General features: G+C 41.3%; 1 protein-coding gene across 5 annotated transcripts in view; it reads right to left on the reverse strand.

Moving 5' to 3' along the window:
• Positions 1-495: 495 nt before the first annotated feature.
• The window catches only part of PLCXD2 (phosphatidylinositol specific phospholipase C X domain containing 2), a 96,895-nt gene continuing 85,177 nt past the window's right edge, over positions 496-12,213 (reverse strand). The window contains exons 8-10 of one of the 5 annotated variants that reach the window (XR_012664522.1): positions 5,474-5,625; positions 2,267-2,309; positions 496-1,695 (exon numbers count right to left, since the gene is read on the reverse strand). The gene's annotated coding sequence lies outside the window, so the exon portion shown is untranslated. Of the gene's footprint in view, positions 2,310-5,464; positions 5,626-12,213 lie in introns of all 5 variants that reach the window. The other 4 variants (XR_012664523.1, XR_012664521.1, XR_012664520.1 and 1 more) reach the window with 4 other exon arrangements.

Raw genomic sequence — 12,213 nt, forward strand, 5'->3', positions numbered from 1 at the left:
TCCCAACACCTTCTTTACCCTCACCGCAGGTGCTTCTTCCTGAAGCCTGATCACGTTTGTACTCCTCAGTCCTCCAGCAGCATGCCTTCTCACTCCTTGCACACCCTCCCCTAACTGATGGGAGGTCCTTTTTAAACCAGGTGTCCTGATTAGTCTGCCTGCCATAATTGATTCTCGTATGTTCTTAATTGGCTCCAGGTGTCTTAATTAGCTTGCCTGTCTTAATTGGTTCTAGCAGGTTCTTGATTGCTGTAGTGCAGCCCCTGCTCTGGTCACTCAGGGAACAGAAAACTGTTCATCCAGTGGCCAGTGTATTTGCCTTCCACCAGACTCCTGTATCCCACTGGTCTGGGTCTGTCACAATTTACACTACCCTATAACTAGGTTGTGTGGTAAGAGAATCAAGTCCCTGTTGCTAAACTGAGCCCACAATTGCATCACTGAGTATTTACCAAGATTGATTCCAAGATCAAATGAACAAGACCAGGAATGATAAATGTTTCAAATAATTATCAGGTTTACTTTGACTTGAAATCAAAGAAACAGCAGCCACAAAGCCATGAACACATTTAAGGGCCCTAAAGCAATTTAACACTTATTCTGGCTGCCTGACATACAAAACTTCTAATTATGATTGTTATGTTTATTTTGAGGAGCAGTGCTCAGTATTTTAAAAAATGAAGAAAAGTAATGACATTCAACAGGAGACATAACATTAAGTACTATGATTATGTAGCTGAAAATGGGGCTCATTCAATAACTGGACAGGAGTGTGCTGTATTTTAAAACATAACATTTATATTTGTGGCAGGGTTCCCAGGGTGCAACGTGAACTGTGGGACCACTGAGCCTTCCAAACTCACCAGCCTGGGTTGTCCCTCACATTGTGATGCTAATGTAAAGCTACAAGCCCCTGACAAGCACTTACACAGCCATCCACAGGCAGGGACACACCCAACTGAGTTACACAAATGATCTCCCCGCCATGCATGAACCAACAATAGAAAGGCTCCAGCCAGTTCCCTCAAGCTTCAGCCATACATTCCAGAACTGTACCATCTTACCTTGCTCAAGGATCCCTTGGGCAGCGCAAGTTCATTAATTAGTTCACCACTCCCTCAGTGTGGAATGGACACACACTAGCTTTTGAAACCTGAGCTGAGATTTCCCAAGCACTTCAACTGAAACCACACTGTTTTAGGTAAAATATCAAAACAGATTTATTAACTACAGAAAGATAGATTCTAAGTGATTATAAGTAGCAGGCATAGAGATCAGAGTTGGTTACCTAAGAAATAAAAATAAATTAGCAGTCTAAACTCTTACTTAAACAAACTAAGCAAGATTTGAATCAAACAAACAGTCTTCCACCTTAATACATGGAACAAGCAGTTTACAGTTCCTTAATACAAAGACCGGACCTCCCTCCAGCCTGGGACCAAACTCCCTCATTCAAAGGTTTTGTCTTCCAGAAGATCTTCCAGGTGTTGAGGTGGGGGGAGGGAGGCAACTGATGATGTCACTGTCTCTTTTTTTTATACCTTCTTCCAGCTGCTAGACAGACCCTTGCTGTGGTGTGGAGGTCAGGCAGTCCACCCGTTGGTCAAGCAGTCTCCATTGCATATGTGCCTTCTCTAAGGAGCCTCTGGGTTAGTGGATTCTTTCTGTTAAGCCATCAATGCCTGTCAGGCCCTCCTTTTTGCAAATGAAAGGCTGGCTGTGAGCATCTTCCAACCTCACAACATATTTCAATAGCACATAAAGCTCTACTTCATTACTTCACATACAATGATAGCACATACAATTCAACAGGAAATTAATGTTCAGCAGATCAAGACTTTTAAAATGATACCTCACAAGGCATTGCATCGTACAAAATACATCATAATCATAGGAGAGTGGTGAATATGGGGATTTCAGGGTGCTATTCTGAGGTACAGAATGCCACAATATTCATCTTATTTCTCGTGGCAAATCTCTTCCCTAGCATGAAAATAGGACAATGTAAAGCAAGAGGAAGCTCCTCTTTCTGCTTCTTTTTTAAAATCAGTTCTATGAGGATTTACCTCTTCTCATTTTGGATTTCCTGCCTTGTACTCTGGGGAAGCAATAAGCCATGAGAAATAGCAGATGCTTCCTTGCTAACTTGTTTTCATATCAATAGGCCACATTCAGTCCTGGTGTAACACTGTTTAAGTCAATGTCTCATTCACCTGCCCTCAGCAAGAAGTAGTTTTAGACTTGTCACAAGACATTTAATACTCACCCCATTAGTGTAAGTGAAACCCCTTTCATCTGATATTACCATTCTGGAACAAATTAAAGAGGGTTAGATTAGCCCACGTTTTATTATGGAACTCTTTTTCTAGTTTCTTTAGCCAGGACCCTTGCATCGGGTTTTTCTTTTCAGCGTGACTGGGAAAAGGAGTCAAGAAGTGAAGGGAAGTGGATGACTGTGTTCAGAAAAAATAGGAACCGAGTTGAAACTTTTCCTCAAATTAAAACCAAATCCAAAACATTTTTAGACATTTGAAAACATCTCTCTTTTAAATGTGTTTTTGCACATCCTGCAAGCCGAGACTGGAATAAGAAACAGCACAGTCCACCTTCAGTGACCATTCATGGGACCATCCAAAATCAGTTGCTTAGTAGCTAGGACCACTAACTAAAGGTGGAATGAAATTGTGCTGGAAACCACATTATACCAAGGGGATACGTTAATGTGAGAGGAGCGGTCTATGGAAGGCATGGTTTGACTGTCTTTGTTGAGTTGGAATATTTGGTCAAAAAATGTTACTGCGATTATTGAGACCTAGCCAGCTACTACCAGAACTCCGTTGAGATCCTCTTTTTAACAAGCTGTACAGAACCTACCTCTCAAATACGCCCAGATTCTGCCCTGACTTATAGTTTAACAACCCTGCTGATCAGGTGAAAGTTAAGGCAGAATTTAGCTAACTGGGGGGGACACTTGTGCCATAATCTGTTGATTTTCTCATGTAAAGAGAGAAAGTGGTGGTAGCATTTAATGAGATAGGGCTCAGTGTAGTGATAAGAGTGTGCAGGAAACTTTGTGAAAAGTAGCTCCCTGGTAATCTAAGAGCGGGGCCGAGATTAGTGGTAGTCAAATTGACTGAGCAACCTGAAAAAAAGGCAAACCTCCAAACCAAAGTATCAAGACTGGCTGTCCCAAATTCAGCCAAGAGAGTAGCACCCACTTCTTGCAAGGCTGGATTGTAGTATTGGGTTTTATCCTGACTAGGCCATTGCATTTAGTTGAAATCAATTTTCCTTTACCTCTTCTGGTGTGAAAAAACTCTGCCTGTGGAAGGCTCACTTGTTGAAATGTGGGTGGAAACAGAAATGCTGCCATTACAGCATTGGGGAGAACGATAATATTGTTATCCCTGAGCAGTTAGCAGATGTTCAAGGCCTTGCGGGTCGTTTCTGTTCAGAGGAGAAATTGATGGATGGAGTCAGGTAATTCTTTAATACAATTCAGTTTATTTGGAAAGAATGTACAAAGTACTGTTTTCCTGAACACAGTAGGAATCAAACAACTGGGCACTCTTCCTTTGCTTAAAGTTCAAAGGCTCTTTTTAGCCCGTTCCTTATCCAAAAGCTTGTGCTCTCAGCTTTTTCTCAAGGTCACACTACAAGTGCTTCTCTGCCTGTCCTTGAGGTTTCCTTGCTGTTTTACCTAGCCTCCCTGTGTTTGCATTCAGCCACAGTTAAACCCTTCCACTCACATGCCTCACATATCTATCCTGCCTTGCATGTGGCCTGTAGTTTGGGCGGTGGCTTCTAATGTTTCTGCTATCTATTCCATAAAGGGGTTTAATAGCTTTTTACATTCATCTTAAATGAAGGGTGGCTATTGCGCTTTCCATCTTCAACAAGTTTTCATTCAACGTGCAGCATGATGTTTAACAAAAATCTATTCCAGACATGCATTTTGGTGTCCAGACAAACAAGTGTGATTATGTACCTTAAAACTGCTTTAACAATGAAGAAACTAACTAATGTCCACAGATTAACAAATTTCCCCCCAAACACAGAAACTGATTCCATATAGTTGATAGCACAACAGAAGAAGTCCATCTGGAGTTGTGACCCCTCCCCCTCTACCTTCATGGAAGAAAGAGGCCCTGCATTGAAAAGCTCCAGGGCCCCGCTTCTTCTGACAGATTTCCTTTTAAATAGTCCTCTTTTCCTTAAATCTGCTAACAGCCTCTTCTCTCAAATGCCTGACTAGTCCAGGTGTGCACCCCCATGAAGTCCAAACCCCATGTTACACAATCAGCCCAGACTGATACCTAAAATGGTTTGGGGGAAATGGGCTAACAGCTCTCACAAAAACATCCTCCTATTTTGTATTTTTCCTGTGCCGTTTCCAGGCCACAGGGTTTTGGATAAACTTCAGATAAGCAGTTGAACTTTTTGATGCTTATCTGAACTACAGCCAACCCTCCCACAAGTGCTAAGGTTCTCTCATTGTCACTACTTTTCAGGCAGAAAATTAAATGGAGTTCAAGGTGGAACATTGTCCTTTGTGGAGGTAAGCAACAGTTATTCTGAGCACATTAAGAAAAGTGGTTTGCCTGGGTTTGTTTATGGACAGGAAACATCTGCTCTTTAATGGATGGCTCCCCACGAACATTCTGCTCTTTCTGGCAGTCTCACTTCGTTCAGCTTTTCCTGATGCTGCAGAATCTTTATACATATATAGATTTATCATCGTATGATCTAGTTTCAAGATCACTGAGCAATCCTTGTTTACACAAAGATCTGCAAGGAACAATTACAGATATCAGCCTGAACTGGAACAGGGATGACCTTTCATTGACCCATGTGGCATGGCAAACTTGTGGGTTTCTCTACACTTTGCAACATGCATTTGGCAAGCCAGCTGGGGCTTTGCCATGCAAAATAAGGACAGAGACTTGTTTTAATGCTCTCGGCCAAGACTGCTTGTGTGACGGAACAAGTTGTTATTTGATTACATGATGGGGACAGCATCCTCCTGCTTGATGGACTTGCTCCTGTTCTCTGTTGACAGGACATCTCTGCTGTAACCAACTTGGTAATACTGGTTACCCTGTGGCACCACAGGATCTCACAGTTCAGGAGAACTGCACCTGTATTTCCTTGCAGTGGTCCAGCAAGGGCACCTGCTCTCAAGCTTCTAGCTCTTCAGTCGTTGCCTCTCTTTGGTGGAGACCTGTGTCTCACTCAACTCTGACTATGGTATGTCCAGGCTGCACAGTAACTTCTCTTCACTGTGTATTTCCCAGCACAGACCGGCTGCCTAAATCTCTTCATAGATTGATAACAGAGTGATTGCTACAGATATAAGTTACCACACCGTTCTTTCTAAGCAAGCCCATTTTCCTAGGGTAAAAGCACAACAGAGAAAGCATATTTAAAACAATAAAAGAAACTACATGCAGGCTAATAAGCTTACCAAGCTCACCTCCTTCCCATGGGTGTCTTTGTAGTTGAAAGTTCATCAGAGCTTCAGCTTAGAAGGAGCATCCAGTCTTATGAGGCCTCAGGAAGTCAAGTCCTTCGAATCCCCCCCTAAGGAAAGTGGCCCTCTGTGGACCGGGGAGTCCTGTCCATTTCCTGGATCAGAAAGAAGGCCCTGAGTTAGTGTAATTCCTGGTTATTTATCCCAAAGTCCTTTCTTTGTCTCTTGGACCCTGGAGAGCCCAGTCTGAACTAATATATGCAAACATTTCCAGGGGGTAGTTTCAAAGGTTGGCTTTGGAAGGTGAGAATTAGCATTCCTCTGACCACAAGTATTTCCTAAGGAAATCCACTTCACACATATTGTTCCAATAAAACCTTTGAAATTCCCCATAGCTTAGAGAGATTACATTAATCTTGTCTTCCTGCTAAATAAATTCCATGGAATCTCACAATAGTACATAAACATTTGCATTTTCAATACAGTGAACTCCAAAGATGCAGAATTTAATTCAGTAACATTTAACTTAAATCAGTGAGATTTTTCCAGGATGTCACAAAATAGAGTCAGTCTGTCACACAGCGTTTCCAACAGACCTAGGTCAACTGTCCACCCTAGAAAGGAAAATATTGGGGGATTTCAGTACACATGGAGATTGAAACTCTGAAGCACAAGACGTGGATCTGTGTCATAATGCATATGCACAAGGGGGCTAAATGAAGCTTGCACAGGCACCTTAATTCTGGCATTTCCTAACTTTTGATTGCTTGACTTTACAACTTTAACTTTCTTCTAAGAAGGTTTATTATAATATAATTTACTATTATTTCTTTTTAAAAGAAGTTGAAAAATCAGAAATTTTATCATGTGGAACCATATTGACATGCCACATCAATCATCAAAGTACTCCACTTAGGAAGGAACAATCAGTTGTACATATACCAAATGGGAAATGACTGCCTAGGAAGAAGTATTGCGGAAAGGGATCTGGAGGTCAAAGTGGACAACAAGCTAAATATGAGTCAAGAGTGTAAACACTGGTGCAAAAAAAGTGAACATCATTCTGGGATGTATTAGCAGGAGTATTGTAAGCAAGAAACGAGAAGTAATTCGTCCACTCTATTCCACACTGATTAGGCCTCATCTGGAGTATTGTGTCCAGTTCTGGGTGCCACATTTCAGGAAAGATGTGGACATATTGGAGAAGGTCCAGAGAAGAGCAACAAACATGAAAAAGGTCTAGAAAACATGACCTATGAGGGAAGATAGAAAAAATTGGGTTTGTTTAGTCTAGAAAAGAGAAGACTGAGAGGGGACAGGACAACAATTTTCAAGTACATAAAAGGTGGTTACAAGGAGGAGGGAGAAAAAATGTGTTTCTTAACCTCTGAGGATAGGACAAGCAATGGGCTTAAATTGCAGCAAGGGTGGTTTAGGTTGGACATTAGGAAAAACTTCTTGTCATGGTGGTTAAGCACTGGAATAAATTGCCTAGGGAGGTTGTGGAATCTCTGTCATTGGAGATTTTTAAGAGCAGGTGTTCCTCCTCTGCCTTGGTGGGTCCTGCGCTTATTGGCGGATTTGCTCGCCTCAGAGATTCACAGCATCCCTCAGTCTGACCACTTTTTCTAGTGGCTCAAACCTGCCGTCCACTCAGCTAACCTCATCACTGGCCAGATGGGAAAAAGGAAGGAGAACAATCCCAGCTGTCTCTGCTGGCCCACCTAGTGGGTCGGGGGACAGGCCAGGGACCTTCCCCTCTGGTAGGACCCACAGTCCAGGTCAACTCCTCCTGTATCCAATAGGGAGTTGGAGGCATAGGGGTTCCAGCCCAGGGCCCTGTGGATCACAGCTGTCTACAGTGTTTCTTGTAACAGCTGTGTGACAGCTACAACTCCCTGGACTACTTCCACATGGCCTCCTCCCAACACCTTCTTTATCCTAACCACAGGACCCTCCTCCTGATGTCTGATAATGCTTGTACTCCTCAGTCCTCCAGCAGTACGCCTTCTTGCTCCCAGTTCCTCGCACACGCCTAACTGAAGAGAGGTCCTTTTTAAACCAGTTGCCCTGATTAGCCTGCCTGTCCTAATTGATTCTAGTAGCTTCTTAATTGGTTCCAGGTGTCCTAATTAGCCTGCCTGCCATAACTGGTTCCAGTAACTTCCTGATTGTTCTGGAACAGCCCATTATCTTACTCAGGGGAAAGGGACCTGCTTAATCTAGGGCTAATGTATCTTCCTTCTAGCACTCTCCTGTAGCCATCTGGCCTGACCCTGTCACACAGGTTAGACAAATACCTGTCAGGAATGGTCTAGATAATACTTAGTCCTGCCATGAGTGAAGGTAGGCCTGGACTAGATGACCTCTCGAGGTCCCTTCCAGTCCTATGATTCTGTGATCATCAGGGTTGGAACCTTTAGATCATAGCACAGACCTCTACCCACTTGAGCTAATGGAGTAACAGATACCAGTAGCAGGCTGTTATCTTTGACATAGACAACCCACTTGGGGTGATGGTGGTGGAACATACATATTGCTAATGGGTTTCACAGCTACTTTCTAGACAGCAGAGCAATGTTAAGATGCAGAAATCAGAACTCTGTTCCAGATTCTGTCTACTCTTGTTGTTACAACCTGCCAAACCCCCCTCCCCCACCAGTCTGTTTCTGCTCCCAAAACCCTCAAACCCTGCAGTCTGTTTCTCCCTCACCCTACCTCCTTACTCCTCATCCCATTGCATTCCAATAAAGCTATTTCCTGAATCTTTAGCACATCTGGCACATAAATATCTTGCAATGCCAGTGCCATGCGAACGCCTGTTCTCACTTTCAGGTGACACTGTAAACAAGAAGCAGACAGCATTATCTCCTGCAAATGTAAACAAACTTGTTTGTCTGAACAATTGTCTGAACATAAAGTAAGACTGAGTGGACTTGCAGGCTCTAAAGTTTTACATTGTTTTATTTTTGAATGCAGTATTTTTTGTACCTAATTCTACATTTGTAGTTTCAACTTTCATGATAAAGAGATTGCACTACAGTACTTGTAATGTGGGAATTGAAAAATACTATTTCTTTTTTTACAGTGCAAATATTTGTAATAAAAAAATAAATCTAAAGTACATTTTGTATTCTATGTTGTAACTGAAATCAATATATTTGAAAACGTAGAAAACACCCAAAAATATTTAAATAAATGGTATTCTATTATTGTTTAACAGTGCAATTAATTGCAATTAATTTTTTTTAATTGCTTGACAGCCCTAATATGAACTCACCTCCCTGTGGGTTATATAGATTCATAGACTTTAAGGCCAGAAGGGACCATCGTGATCATGTAGTCTGACCTCCTGCACATTGCAGGCCACAAAACCTCACCCACCAGCTCTGGTAATAGACCCATAACCTCTGGCTGAGTTACTAAAGTCCTCAAACCATGCTTTAAAGATTTCAGGTTTCAAAAGAATCCACAATTTACTCTAGTTTAAACCAGCATCAAGTAACCCTTTATCAAGAATCCCTGTCCTCAAAAGTAACTATTATTTTGTTAGGCCTGACATCAGAGAACCAAAGACTTTATCAATAGAGGTGTCAAGACTGCTTAAGTTCTGGAGTCAAAGCAGAAACTGAAGCCATTGGAAGGTGGAATGATTATACACCAAGTTCCAAGTCACACTGTGGTGGCATGAGTGTATTTGGATGCTTGGCCTCCATCAGCATATAAATGAAACAGTGCTCAAGTCCTAAAAAAAGAAGTACTAGAACACAGTTCTGGTACTATAAGCAAAAGTACCAGATGTACTGGGACGGTGCTCTAGCTCCCCAGCAAAATGCTGGAATGTCATTCTGGCCCCTCCAAAAGCTGCTGGCACAATTCAAGGCCTGAAATTAAGAGTTACACACAGTTGTGACAATTGCCAGAAAATAAGGCAGAACAGTCTCTCTGGCTTGACTGTTCTTGGGCGCACATTGTATGTGAATTAAGAGCTAGGTGCTCCTCTCAAGCTAAGGTGGCTCATTGACAACGCACAGCCAATTGACTTTACGTTGGCCACAGGTCTTGAAAAGCAGCAAGCCAAGCCAGCACTTTTACCAACTGTTATATTTAGTTTCTATTGAGGAATAGTGACTTTAAATACTGATTATAAATTCCTATAGAAATGTAGCATTTCAACTATTATATAATCAGTACATGACAAGAACTGTATGATATGTCCAATAAAATTTTTTTCTTAACATAGTGCTTAATTTTATGCAGAGCAAAAGAAAGGGAGATGAAGTTTTTAGGGAGAAATAGCTTGGGCGGGGGGAAGAGATGAGGCTGGCTCCTCTGTATGTTTGTATTCCGAAGTTTTCCTATATTATAGATGTTCGTTAGGGTATAAATAAATCAAGGATTTTTTAAAAAATTAGTGCACAAAAATGTACAGAAGAAAGTACTTGCATCTGTTTGCATAGTGTTTGTCAAGGTTCCTTCCCCACTCTGAACTCTAGGGTACAGATGTGGGGACCTGCATGAAAAACCCCTAAGCTTATTTTTACCAGCTTAGGTTAAAACTTCCCCAAGGTACAAACTATTTTACTTTTTGCCCTTGGACTTTATTGCTGCCACCACCAAGTGTCTAACAAATATATAACAGGAAAAGAACTTGCTTGGAAAGGTTTCCCCCCCCTAAAATCCTCCCCAAACCCTACACCTCCTTTCCTGGGGAACGCTTGATAAATCCTCACCAATTTGCATAGGTGAACACAGACCCAAACCCTTGGATCTTAAGAACAATGAAAAAGCAATCAGATTCTTAAAAGAAGAATTTTAATAGAAGAAAAGGTAAAAGAATCACCTCTGTAAAATCAGGATGGTGAATACCTTACAGGGTAATCAGATTCAAAACATAGAGAATCCCCCTAGGCAAAACCTGAAGTTACAAAAAGACACAAAAACAGGAATATAAATTCCATTCAGCACAGCTTATTTTATCAGCCATTTAAACAAAACAGAATCTAACGCATATCTAGCTAGATTACTTACTAAGTTCTAAGACTCCATTCCTTTTCTGTTCCCAGCAAAAGCATCACACAGACAGAGAGAACCTTTGTTTCTCCCCCCTCCAGCTTTGAAAGTATCTTGTCTCCTCATTGGTCATTTTGGTTAGGTGCCAGCGAGGTTATCCTAGCTTCTTAACCCTTTACAGGTGAAAGAGTTTTTCCTCTGGCCAGGAGGGATTTTAAAGGTGTTTACCCTTCCCTTTATATTTATGACAGTGTTGCAATCCATTTAAGATATTATTTCAATCAAGAGAGAAAAGGAGGCCTAAGATTTTATGCAAGTGCTTTTAATGTCTACCGCCCTCCCCATACACATACAAACTTTCCTCTTTAAATATTTTTCTTAGTGTCAGGTACTTGACAGACTCATAGAAATCTAAGCACTAAGACAAGGAACTTTTCCCACGAGCATGACATTTGGACAAGGGTCAATTCTGTGGGATGGGGGAAAAAATATCAAGATTTAAGCACAGGTAAAAGGAAAATGACAAAAACTGTGCCAGACTCAAATTATCTATTAATTCCCTTCAAACAATTTAACACTGTTTAAATCTATTGACTTGAAGGGAGTCAGTCCTTATTTACATCAGTGTTAACAGATCAGCATCTGGGTCAAGGCTGAATATAGTTGCATCTTCAGCTACTTATCTTGGGCCAACTGCATCTCTAAAGTAACAAACCCTATTGAAACTACATTAGAGATTAACCTGCTTTCCTGATTCCATGAAAGATTCTGTAGGGTAATGATATTAGCACCTGATCTCTTGACCTCAAACCAATTCAAAAATTTTGTCCCAGAAAATAAAGACATCCATGATGCACTGATTAAAAGAAAATATATTTTATTAAATGCTTCTTAGCCAGAAGAGATGCCCAGCACGGAATGTCCCTGGACACTGAACTCTGCTCTGCTATCCCCAGACCAAGGCTGAGGTGGTGTGTGGGAAGGTTGCACAGCTGTGTTATTTCTAGGGAAGAATTAATAGCTTTCAGTCACAAGAGATCTCAGTCCATTAACTTTGAACTGCATTAATTTCAGTCTAAAAATAAAATATATTCAGGAACAGTGGAAAACCAGTTTGAGGCAATTCATGCTCATGGAAGTCACAGTGTTTTGCAGAAATATACTCCATTTATTGTTCAGAAAAGGAATTCACAGAAGCTGAATTCTAAACGTTTTAAAATGAGTTGTGCTATATGAACATGAGTTTAAGAAATGTTGGGAGGAAGTTAAAAAAGTGACAAAGATTCAAAGGCATAGGATAAATGTAGTGAGAGAAAGAGGATGGAATTGGAAGGGAAACTTTTTAAACCTGCCAAATCACTCATTTGGGATTAGTTTTAGAGCAGTTTTTTTTTTTAAATCATCCCAATGTACTGCCCGTTCAAATACTGCTCCTAAATGTACCTGGGCTTGTTGTTTTCACTGTGTAATCTTTTCTTTGTCCTTCCACTGGCTCCTGCCTCATCTGTGCATCAAACAATGTATTGCTTTTTCTTGTAAGATCTAATCTAGCCCTGCCATACCATGCCCTAGAATGCTGCACTGTATAGCCCTATCACCTACTGCCTTCTCTCTGCTAAAGCTCCAGTCCCAGCCTGTATTGCTTGCCAGTCATTTCCTCCCTCCAGCACCTCCAAACTTTGCATGAGAAAAGCTCCCAAAATTGTTTTATAAAGCTAATACCTTGACCG

This window comes from Caretta caretta, chromosome 1 (genome assembly GCF_965140235.1).
Source record: "Caretta caretta isolate rCarCar2 chromosome 1, rCarCar1.hap1, whole genome shotgun sequence".
Taxonomy (NCBI): Eukaryota; Metazoa; Chordata; order Testudines; family Cheloniidae; genus Caretta; species Caretta caretta.